Below are 12,188 nucleotides of genomic sequence, written 5' to 3'. Positions count from 1 at the left end.
CCAATTCACACAAGCACACCATCAATAGCTCTTTGTCACAGCATACCAGGCTCTGTGCTGTAGCTAATGACAGAGGAGAGCACAGACGTGTAAAAAACAAGGACACAAAAGTTGTTTGGATACTACTTTTTTCCTAAGAGTATTAATAGATCCCCTTACCCACTCCCCAAGTACAGTGGTGACTGCTGAGGTTATGTACAGAGGGGAATAACCTCAAATAATACTACCCTGCAAACACCCTGGCACCCCCTCTGACATAGACTACCACCACTCAACCCCTTCAGTTCTGCAGCATCCCCATCCCCTAAGCACTTCTCAGGACTAGACCCTTCCTTTTACTGTATTTATGGAAAGTTTAAAGCATGTTCCCAAGTGCTTGATGTTCCTCCATACATCTGCTCCTGGCAACCAACTCAGTGGCAAAAAGGTGACATTCTGCTTGCTTAGCACTTAGTCAGTGGCTCTCACAGCACCACATGGAGTGGGAAGGTACTGAGGGACCTGACCCAACCAAAGCAAAGCCCAGTGGAGATCCTCCAAGGATTTTGGTTAATGCTAGCTGGAACCAACTAGAAAGGAAACTGAGGCATAAAAAGGAGAAATACTGTAAGCCTTGATGTGGCCAGGACTGAGGCCAAAGTCTCCTGCACGTTAGACAATGCCAGGTTCACCAAACTGCCATCCATGATGTCCACATTACTCAACCAAATTATTTTGTATTTATTTGATATGTATCCACATAGTTTGAAATCTCAGAGTGAAATCTTGCATGTGATGTATTGCAGACACTGGAACCCCCCCTCCCCCCACAATGCTGACCTAAAGGATTCAGACACTGAAGACCAGTATTATTTATAAAGGTGTGAGATGGATAGAGTTGATGGAGCTTAGAGGGACCTCCACTCATAAATTTCAACAAAATGTTCTCAGAGTTATAGCTGGAATCACATTTTCAGACATCTAGCATCAACATCCGAACAGGAGCTGCCTCTGATGCCCGAGTTTTACCAGACAACAACATGAAGGACCATTTGGGATCTGATATGATGGATAGTTTCAACAGTAAAGCAGGGCATATCATTCTTTTTCCAGCTGGACCAACTCTCATCCACACAAGGCCCTGCAGCAGATAATAAGTTGACTGCTCCAGAAGTAAACCCAGCATGGGAAGCTTGTCTACTGCAAAAAGACCTGTTAATCATTCATATGCTGCCCTTTCATTAAAGCTTTGACAAAGTGTCTGCCTTCACCAGTCTGAGTGGAGGGGTGTTTTAATGAGTGTGGATAAAACAAAGAGAAATATATTTGGAGGGGAGGCAGTTGAAACCCATGGAACCATAATGCAGTACACCAGGGAGTGAGCTGGAACACACTGCTCATCACTGCACGGGGCCACAGGGCTCACTGCAGACAGGTTTTCACATGCTCTGTTCTCCAAGAAGACCTGGCTGGCTGGTAAGCCTCCATCCTTTCCAGTGTACATGGAAATTCAGAGATTCCGGGAAGCTGTGGTTTCTACATGAGCAGTCTGGGTAAAGTGATGCATGACTGTCCTTCTGCAGGTCCCTGGGCCACAGAAAGCTGTGTTTGGGCTGTGTCAGACGAGCCAACAGTGGCCCAGCATGACTGAATCATGTGTTTGTCCATCTCTAACTGATCCAACTACTGTCCAACCAGTCTGACCACAACAAGAACTTTACTGGAACCAAACATGTGATCGCCTTTCCCCTCCCCACCCCATTTATTGTACAAAGGCCAAGTGTTAAACACTGAAATATGAAATTAAAGATCCTTTTCTCTAGGCTCACTCTGTGCAATAGCACAGGCCAACCCCATCACTTGTGTTGCTTGATTTGTCCCTGTAGCTGCATTGTGTTGGCCACAGAGATAAACAACAGGAGACATCTTCAAGGGTCAGAACTCAGTGTCCACGTGACAGACCCTTGGACTCCAACACAGACTCATTTTTGTCTTCACAAAGATGCATTTCAAGATTATTTCAAAACTGATGGAGAAAATAGTGTCAGGCACAAGAAAATGGCTTAGGAGAACACATAATGGCTTCCCTGCTTCCCACTCAAGAAACACCTGGCACTAAAAACACCATGTGCTCCACTGGTGATGGCAAGGAGGATGAATGGGTTCTCGGGTTGTCACCCAGGCTCAGCTTTCTATGGCCTGGGCTTCCATTATCACAACAATAAAAAGCAGAGATAGGACATATACCATAACTTAGACTCTTGCAGTTGCAATATCCATCTTAAAAATTCTCTTACTGATTGATATTAACTGTCTAATTTAGAGATGGCAAAAATGTTTGGGAAAAATGCTGTTGCTGTGGAAAGCTGCTTTGCTAGTAGTCCTGTGGAATGTTCTTAACTCCTAGGCTGCAGGGAATTTTCTACCCAGGAATATCTCTCTTTTCATTTTTCCTTCAAATTGCAATAAGATTTCGGATTAAAATCAAAGCACAATAGGAAAATTTCTAAAATACTGAAAAGGTGCAGAAGAGGAGAAAAAATCTCTTTGTTCTAGTGATAACAGAAGCAGTTGGTGTGGCTGTGGTAAAAATACTGAAGGTAAAAAAATGGTCACCAAAGTACAGAAAGTTGTTTTACTCAATCCCTTGAAAAAGCAGATAGCAGAAATCAGTCACAAAATCAGATTTAAGCAGAAGAACTTCAAACACATAAAAGCTTGGGGATCTCTGAATCTATCCCATTGGATCTCTTCTAGCTCTCACTTCCATGTTACTTACCCCAAATGACCTTTTTTTATGGAAATAGCCTCTCAAATACAGTAAACAAGAAAAAGAATGTGTCTGAGCTCCCCAGGGATTATTCTCAAAACCTCTGTGTATGTGTATTATAGGTACACACAAAAATGAGATCACATGTGACAATGAGAAGCTCCAACCTGGTTGATTCTTTAATGCAGTAGATCCAGTTTCTTTATGAAATCATTATTTCCATGTTTTCTAATTTCTGAGAATGTATTACTTTGGCCTTTGCAAGCATGAGACCTCTTCTATTTAAAGCAGAGCATCCATCTGACAACACACCAGGGTATTTGTGCAGAACAGGATGTTCTTCTACACCCACATTTTCTCCTTACTTCCTTCCTGATTTTCTTCTACCATTTGGGAATAAGGTATCAAAAGAGAGCTGAAAAGTGGAAACTATTGGAGGATTTTTGCCTAAATGAGATTTCAGCAAAATAACGTCTTTTTCAAAAGCTGAAGTGTTATCTGGGGATATACTGGGTCCCAGAATTGTTTTCTTAGGGGAGTTTTAGGGGTGAAGATGGTTGGTGATGGTAGAAAAGAGTCACCCTGTAAGGGCTGCCTTACAAAGACAGGGGTGTGACAACAAAGTTCAGTAAGGCCAAAAGATGATAAGAAAGGGTTAAAGAGCAGATCTGGATTTAATTAGTCCCAGGATACTGTATTTCAGCCAGCCCAGCTTGCAAAGATGGGAGCTCAGGAGTCTGGGAAGAACAAGTAGATTATTCTTGTATGAGGCAAAAAGCCTGCCTGGGCCCTGGAGCCCACCAGGAAAGGCATCCTGACTCACCTCCACTGCTCTACCCCAGGGGCCAGGACTTCAGTAATCGTGGATTGTGACCATCTGTGATAAATATGGGTGAAAGCCCATTTGGGACAGTGCCTTTTCTATCCCTCAAGAATGGGATAGGCTACAACTCATCTGCAGAAAGTTGGGCTGTCTTTCTATCCAACTAGTAGAGAACTTTTATGAAATCTTTTGTTTTAAATAATCAAGATGAGGATTTGAAAAGGAGTGGGTTTGATCTCCCCATAAGTTTTTCTATGCTTTCTCCTCTTGAGAGCAAATAGATCTGCTACAACAAAACATAAAGCTGTCCATTTTGTGGAAGGTGAAGAGGGACATCCCAGTCTCTTGGTAAACTTGGATGTCAGGAAAGCCTCAGCTTCTAAAATCTTCCTTCCACCTCCAGTTATCCTTCCCAGACAAAAACCTGGAAATAGGAACTGATCAACCTGACACCTTCAGGTTGTATTTTGGTAATTCACTGAATCTAGAGCTAGGTGTGAAGCCTATCAGGCTCCAGCTGGCCCAGGGCACAGCCATCTGCCTTCACCTTAGTCCATGATGCTGTGAATCAGCCCTATCCTGCAGCATCTTTCAATGTCAGCTGGAGGCCTTGGTGATAATTTTCCAGTGAAGTCAATCTAATGCTGCATTAGGGGCTGGATATCAGCCTATGGCCCAACCTCAAAGCTCTGCGCCAGGAGGAAATGCAATAACTTTACCTGATGAAGGCATCCAGCTGTCACACAAAACCTCCATAGGAGTTCTGCAAACCTCAAGTCTGTGCAGTCAAGGCAACAAGTAGGGAAATGGCATTTCAGTTTTTTCAGGCATCTGGACACACACAGTTCTACCTATGAAACAGTCTGTGAACGGGGGTGAGCAGTGACAGAACGCAGTTTGCAGGTGACATTGTGGTATTCAGGGTAGTGAGAACAAGAGCCTGCAGAAAGTCAGGATGAGACTAAATAAATGAGCAATAAACCAGCTAATTAAATTTAATGTAGCCAAATGTGAAGTAATGTTCATGGCAGGAAAAGTGTTCTGAACTTCACATATAAGATTATGGGCTCTGGGCTCACTCAGGAGTAAGATATTTGGATTATAATAATTTCATGAAACATCAGTTCATTGCCCAATAGTAGTAGAATAAGCAAATAAAATATTAATATTTACCAAGGGGCAAGTAAAAGAGAATATTAATATACTACTAAATCAAATCAGGGTTCACTTACATCTTGAATACAGTCTTCTAATACCTTTACCTACAATAAAGACATAAAGATGAGGGACAAAATTCAAGGAAGGGCAATAAAGATGATTAAATATAAGAAAAATGGTTCCTATAAAGAAGTGATTTAATAAGCAAAGTGGACTCTTTGGTCAGGCAAAAAAAAAAGAGATGCCTGAAGGAGAAATTAAAGAAGCCTACAGAATGATGGTGAGTGAAATGGATGGAAAAGGATCAACTATTCACTGTTTTGCCCAGTACAAGAATAGGAGTGCATCAAATGAAGCTGGCAGGAGCCATGCTCAGAACAAATTAAAGGAAGCAATTCAAGCACAGCTGATAGTTGATCTGTGGAACTCCATGGTGAAAGAGGGTAGGGATGCAAAATTTCACCTGGACTCAGAAACAGACTGGACAAACTAAAGGATGATAAATCCATAGGGGGATACTGATGTCCAGAGGCCACATCCAACACAGGAGGTCCCAAAATTGAAAACATGTGTAGGTGGAGAATATTGAGAATATATCATGTATATTTCTTATTCTCCTCTCTGCATCACTCTTACCCTCTGCTGGAGATGGGACATTGCATGGACCTTTGCCCTGACCCAGTACAACTGCTCTTAAGTTTCAGTCCCATATGACAGGCTGCCCAAAATTTATCATGAATTTTCCTAAATTCCTAAGCCAATTCCAGGCTCTGCAAAACAAAGTTCTCCATGAAGTCTTTGACCTCCAAAAGACAGACATATCAGAGACCCCAAGGAGGAACCAGACCTTTAGATACTCTTTTAGGCTTGTGTGGAAGGTACATGCATGCTGAAGCCATGGAAGTGGTGTGACACTGCTGATTAAGTGCCTAAGCTCTGGTCTACTAAATAGGAGCTATCTGTCTCTCTCAAAAATACAGATATACTTGTTTGATTTATTTTTTAAGAAGGATTTATGCAAGTTCTTTTCCTTTTATTTATAAGTCTTGCCTTTGACCCAAAGTGTTGACACCCTATGGAAGGGCACCTACTTTGTCCTATAGCTGTATTGCTGCAAAACTGACAGGTAAAGTCATCTGCGAAGAAAGGTGCTGAGCATGGCCAATGACGACCTCAGTTATAAACACTCCTATCCTGCAAGAGCATCTCCCTATCCTAAACTGTGTGGGACAAGCCTGCAGGTACACAGAGCACTGCTGGGCAGGGCTACAACACATCTGAGGGCTGCTTTGTAGGCCAGCCAAGATCCTATGTGTCCATCCATCCTCTCCCTGGAAATGGGAAGGGGAAGTCAGTGGTTGCATCTCATGGGTTTGCCAGGCTGGGACTGGCCTGCACTGCCAGATGAAGAATGAGCGTGGGAGTCCCATTCCTGACCTCTTGCCCGCAGTGGGATTGACATAGCTCCATAATGGAGAAAAAATGCCGCTTCCACACGACAACAAGATAAACGTTTTTTTAAGACAGTCTCCATATAGGAAACACCAGCAGCCCCGCGGTGTTACAGAGACAGAAAGCAACAAGCACAGTTGTGCTGCCTAGCAGGTTTAGCACCAAAGCTCACCTCAGCCTTTTTACAGCCTTAACAAGGACATTTCTCCTTGTTTTATGAAAGGAGCTTAGCATCAACAAAATGGAGTCCTGGGTCATCCTGCCTTTGAAGAGTCCCAGGTGTCATAGAGCACTCAGCTTTTGAGTTAAAATACGTGGCTATAATTTCTATTTTACTGTCACTATATTCAACCAACATCACATCTCCTTCCTGGGCATAGCTGTTGCTGGCTGACTCTTTTCACTGTCCCCATTGCATTACTCCTCATGGGTGGTCCCTCTTTCCTTGATGGCCTCCCACCACTCTCTGTAGTTAAGACACTGTTGTATTTTCATGATTTAACTGAGTGTCCTAAAAGCCACCCTTTGGCTGGAAGGCATCTGTCTCCTCTCTCTCTCACATGCACTTTCATTTAAAGGACACTCTGAAAAAGGGAAGGGAAACCTCAAGTTTTCTTTCTTCCAGACTTCCCCCAGGGCCAAACAAACCACCCAAGGATGGAGGAGCCATTTTGGCACGAATAAGCTGAGTGGGTGATGCTCAGATGGGTTTTGTTTCTTTCAAGTGGAGAGAGAGAGGACTGTGATCATGGAGAGCACGGAGAACACACAGGAATCAGAGCCTCCTAGCTTGGTTATGCATACCCAAATCTGCCTTGCATGGCAGCAATCTGCAACATAGTTCACCTACCCAAATCACAGTAATAGAAGTGAGTATAAAATATTATTGAGAAACCTTCCCCTTTTCTAATCCCACTTGGTGCAATTCAAGGTCCCACTGACTTCTTCTCTTGCTTTCCTAAACCATCATCCTCTTGTCTTTGGGGTCTCCCATGTCTCAAGGTGACCTGCTGAGCAGGGATGCTGCAGTGATTTCCCTGGGAGATAGCTGAGCTGCCCACCCTCTTGGAGATGTCCAGATGCCACAGAGCCACATGAGCCTATTATTTAGCTTGCTGGGAAGGATCCCTCTTCAGCTTCCCTCCGTGATGTAGCAAATCAGCTGCATTATTAAAATGATTAAAAATAGACTGAGCTTGCCCGAGACTGCATCTATAATGGATCAATTGCTTTTTATACAATTTTTGGCTCCTTACAGAGCTGCTTTGTCATGTTGCTTTCACTCGGGTGAGATGTTGAAATAATAGGCACATTCAGGAGATATAAATATAGCTGTTCATTGCTTTAAAATGCATCTGCAGACAAATCACAGTTTCAGCTTCAGGTTTGGAAGTTAAATCTTCCTCTCTGTCCTTTGCATTTTGGACCTGGGTTAAACACTGAATTTTGCAGCTCGGTGGCTGCTTTATCTTACTTTATCTTAAGCTATAGGCACTAGTTCTGAACAAAATTCATTCTCTCATAGACTCTTGATTTAAGAACTCCTTAATGCTAGTCTGGATTCGATTCCAGTAAAACATAGTGTAGAGTTACCATTGAAAGGCTGCAGAACAGTGAAATAAAAATAAATGCACTGCATTGTGTGGCTTAACGGGGTGCTAATTTCTTGGGAGCGAATAAATAGGAGGCACAGATCACATCTGTTTGCTGGCTTTGGGGCGGGAAAGAGCAGGGGTAATTTGGAGCTCTGTCACAGGGACAAGCTGAACTTTGTTCCCATGTCTCACAGAACTGCACAAAGTCTCCTCTGTAGAATAGCCAGTTAATTAAAAATGATATTTACGGTACCCTGGAGATGCTTGCCTGTAATTCTGCTTTTGGTATTCCTACAAAGTCTGGCACAGCAAGAGGGCTGGTGCCCTGGCCATGCAAACAGCAGCCCTCATCCTTTGTGCTGGAGTCCACACAAGAGGGGCTTTTGGCAGCCAAGGCCATTTCCATCACACTGTGTTTGCTGAAGAATTTTCTTGCCCAGTTTTTCTGCAGTGAACATGGAACACCCTCTCCACCTCACCCCAAGATTCCCAGTATTGTTGCAAGCAGAAGTGAATTAACCTGCTTGATGGCACAGGTATGATGCTCTTAGCTCAGAATACCATATACTCACAGCAGGACACACAGAGGCACAGGGGAATCAAATGCACCTAAAAGTACCAAAACAATGACTCATGCTCAAACCACTGGACTCCACATTCCCTTGCCTCCTTCCTCCTCTAGCTCACACCCAACACAGCTCACAGAAATTATCCTCAGGCACTTCCAGGGTATTTCTGTGGCACTCTGTGTGCAGCTGGACATTCAGAGATATTTGCAGTGTTTCTTGTTATGTGACACATGGCCTTTTGGACAGCAGAGCTTGATGACTCAAGGAGAAGCAATGTCCTGAAACTCTAAAACATGCACAGGATAAAACACTGTAGAGGTGATGGGGGATGAAGGGAGCAGGGAGATCTTCAGGGATTCTAATTCCCCTGTTTAGATGGCCCAGGACACCATGTCTCTCTAGAGGCAGATTGGAGCAGCAACCTGTGTGTCTGCTGACCACACATAGGAATCAGGGGAGATGTGATTCCAACTTGCTCTCAGCTGACCACTCTCAGCATTCTTCTAGTCTGGACTTGCAGAGACAATTCAGTGAAGCAGACTTTCATTTCATCAGGCCAGAGCTTGTCCCAGAGGACTACATCCCACATAGAAGAGGTCTCCACTTCCCCCTCCCTTCTCCATCTAAAAGATTTCCATTTGGGGAAACTCCTGCAGAAGTCAATAATGAAATTTTATCTGACTATCACTGACCCATCCCAGCCCTTCACATGCCCTGGCACCCACCTCCACCCCAGTGCCAGCAGCTCACCTTTGGCAGAGGTGTGCAGACCCTGAGCTCAGCTGGCACCCGAGAGGGGGGTCTGCAGAGCCGCGGGAGCTTGTGCCTCATCCTCGCGTATTTTTTCATATCCTTGTTTGGTGTAAAGATAAAGATAAAAACTCCTCTTATGGTGTGTATCCAGTTGCTGACAGCATCTGTTGATAGCTGTTACTTTATCCTAATAGCTGGACACTGTGAATGCGTTGCAGTGAGTTGTTATAAGCTTGGTAAGAACAAGTTTCAGTTGTTGACTGTTTAGCTGATATCATATGCATAACGGCTCTATCCTGCTACCTCTGAAAACAATAATAAAAATCTTGTTAACATTTTATTACTAAGCCCTTCCCTCTATTCCTTTTTGCACATTGTCAGTCAGTTCAAAAAGGATGGCTTCTGCTTATAGGAAAAAAAAGAGATGATGAAAGCTAAAGAAACTCCTTGACATGCTCCTTTTGGCTTTGTGTATTTCACTTTGAATTAGGATGCCAAACCAGGAGAATGACACTGCAGACTTCTGAGGCATTAAAAAAACATGAATCAAACCTCAGCATTATTTTATTTGCTAAAAAAAGGCAAAAAAGAAAATACTGGTTTGGCTGTTTCTCATGGCCACCTTGTTTTGCTATACTGCATTGTACTTTATGCTCTTCCCCAGGATGGTGAAGTGTAAAAAATACTTTATTTACCAAGTCTGGCGATACCAGATAGTCTCTTGGTTGAGGGAATCAAGGCTTTAGGAAGGGTTCAAGGAGTGTGAGACTCCCAGAGGGGCACAATTCTCCATTGGGTTCCTCCCCTGGTTCATTTCACTCTTACTGAGTGCTCTACAGGGAAGATATCTTGGTTTACATGGGCCTTGCCCAACTGTTTATGGTCAAAGAAGACCAACAAATATTTCTAAAAAAATGCCATTAATGCTATGAGTCTCCAGCCTTTCCCTCCACTGACTCTTGAAGGGAGCCTCAGCTTCTTGGTGGGATGAACCACATCCTCAAAGCTTGGCAAGGGCCAAAGCAAGAGGGAGATGGGAAGGACCAACTTGGTTGACTCAACCACTTCAAAGTCCTGCTGCCACAGATAGTTCTAGCAATGATATTTAGTTTAGGAAGAGGCAGAGGGCATCTCCTTCCCATCATCACAAAACCCACCACAACTCCACTGCAAATAAGGCTGGAAATGTGGCAGAAGGCAGCAACGCATTGCCAGTGGTCCTACAAAACCGTAAGACTTTCTAGATGGTTCCAGGGAGCAGACTGGAAGACACAGCAGGTAAGGGTTCAACACCTGACAATAGGACTGGAGGAAATGACTTTCCATTCCCAAGTCTGGAGTGTGGCTTACCTCTGAAGGTATGATCAGCTCACACAAATCAGGCACTGGGAAAACTGTATCACCTTGAGCAGTGACACTGCTGTCTTACATCCTTTCCCTACCCCAGCATGACTCTCTCCTAGGGCCAAGTGACTGACCAAAAAAGAAGTGGGTTTCTCCATCCCTGTCCCAGAAACTGAAGCCTGGACTAGCATGACATAAAAATAGCTTGAGGAGGCCCACAGTCTCATCTATCACTGTCTTTGCCGAAACAACCAGCCACGATTTCTTCTCCGTGCCTCAGCCATGGAATACAGATAACAAATCTGTCACTGATTACACTTCATTATGTTCTTGCAAGATTTACTGTGCTGCCTGCAGAGTAGATGTCTTTGCTCTGGTTTTTAAAGGATTTTAGGTAAAACAGCTAACATCTCTGGTGGCAACAGCCTAATGCTCCAGGGTCTGATCCATTCCCAGCTCTGCCCTGTGGATGTACAAAGGTGTAGGGAGATGGAGAAATAACTACTTTTCTGAATCATAAGGGAATTTATCAGGAAAATACCTGTTAAAAGTAACCTTACTGCTAAAACAGGCTCTGGTACATACAACAGTGGGATCCAAACCCTGTGGATCAGTAGGTGCCTCAGTGGGGATGTAAGTGATGTCAGGAGAGCAGACCAGAGCTGAACCCAGAGACCCCAGCATGGTCTCAGGAAATCAGGAGGACTCCATTGGCTGTGTGCATGGATTGACTTGCATTAGTAACACAAGACAACTTCCACCTCTGAAGAACATCTGTGAAGCAGGACTGTCTGAAATGCTCCACAGGCAGAGTGCTAGAAAGCAAAACAGTTGCTGAGAATTCATTGCGTATGCTATGAGACCTCACAATCCTTAATAAACTTGCTTCCTGTGAAAGAAAAAGACAAAAAAGCCGTGTCTGCCACTTCTTCCTCCTGGCTCTCTATTTCAAAAAGCTTTTCGGAGCTCAGCAGGTTGAATGTCACATGTTTCTCAGCAGCTTTCTGCCTGCCCTTTCCCTGTTTCCCACGTGAAGGAGCACTCAGCCATCCGCTGCGACATCACTGAAGGCTCCTGACAAGGCTTTCTGCCCCGAATCCCTGTGCCCATAACTCAGCCACTCACTTTGCCTCTCACTCTCTCTCAAATTCAGCCAGTGCCTGAGAAAAGCCCATGCTCTCCTCAGTGAGTTCAAGAGGGGACAAACAGAAAATGCTTCCAGGGATGTTGGTGATAAAGCTAATGGTCGCTGCAGGGAGTGACAGGTTTGCTCTTGTGGGATGCTCTGACAGATCCATCAGGAGGCACTTATATAAAACCCTGAGACCTCTGCAAGGGAACCCCTGTCCTGCTTCCGTATTTATGTTGCTCTGAACTGCTTAGTTAATGCAAGAGCAAAAAAAAGGGAAGGTAATGGGCCTCTTTAGAGGGCTTTTAGGCACTTAGTGAAAAGCAGGAAGCCAGGGTCTGTATAATTAAATTGGTAATCTCTCTCTAGGTCTGCCAGGATACATACCCGTGTTAAAAACAGGTTTAAGCCCCATAGTAATTTTTGCTTCAACTCTGGGTACAAGCCAGCATCCTTAATTTCTTCAGCCCTGAAATGCTTCTAACTGTGGTGTGCCCTTCATTAGAGTGCTGTGCTCTAGCAAAGCCCATATACCAGACAGGTTCAAGATGACCATCCTTCTCCATTAAAAAAAAAAAATTACTAATAAGGTGAAAGTGCCTATGCTCTCTGCTGA

At 44.0% G+C, this 12,188-nt stretch overlaps 1 protein-coding gene across 5 annotated transcripts in view; it reads right to left on the bottom strand.

The window, feature by feature from the left end:
- FRMD4A (FERM domain containing 4A) overlaps window positions 1-12,188 on the bottom strand; it is a 371,927-nt gene that overhangs the window by 216,558 nt on the left and 143,181 nt on the right. The gene's annotated exons all lie outside the window — the stretch shown is intronic.

This window comes from Pithys albifrons, chromosome 3 (assembly GCF_047495875.1).
Source record: "Pithys albifrons albifrons isolate INPA30051 chromosome 3, PitAlb_v1, whole genome shotgun sequence".
In the NCBI taxonomy this organism is placed as follows: domain Eukaryota; kingdom Metazoa; phylum Chordata; class Aves; order Passeriformes; family Thamnophilidae; genus Pithys; species Pithys albifrons.
This window is presented reverse-complemented; position numbering and strand designations above follow the sequence as displayed.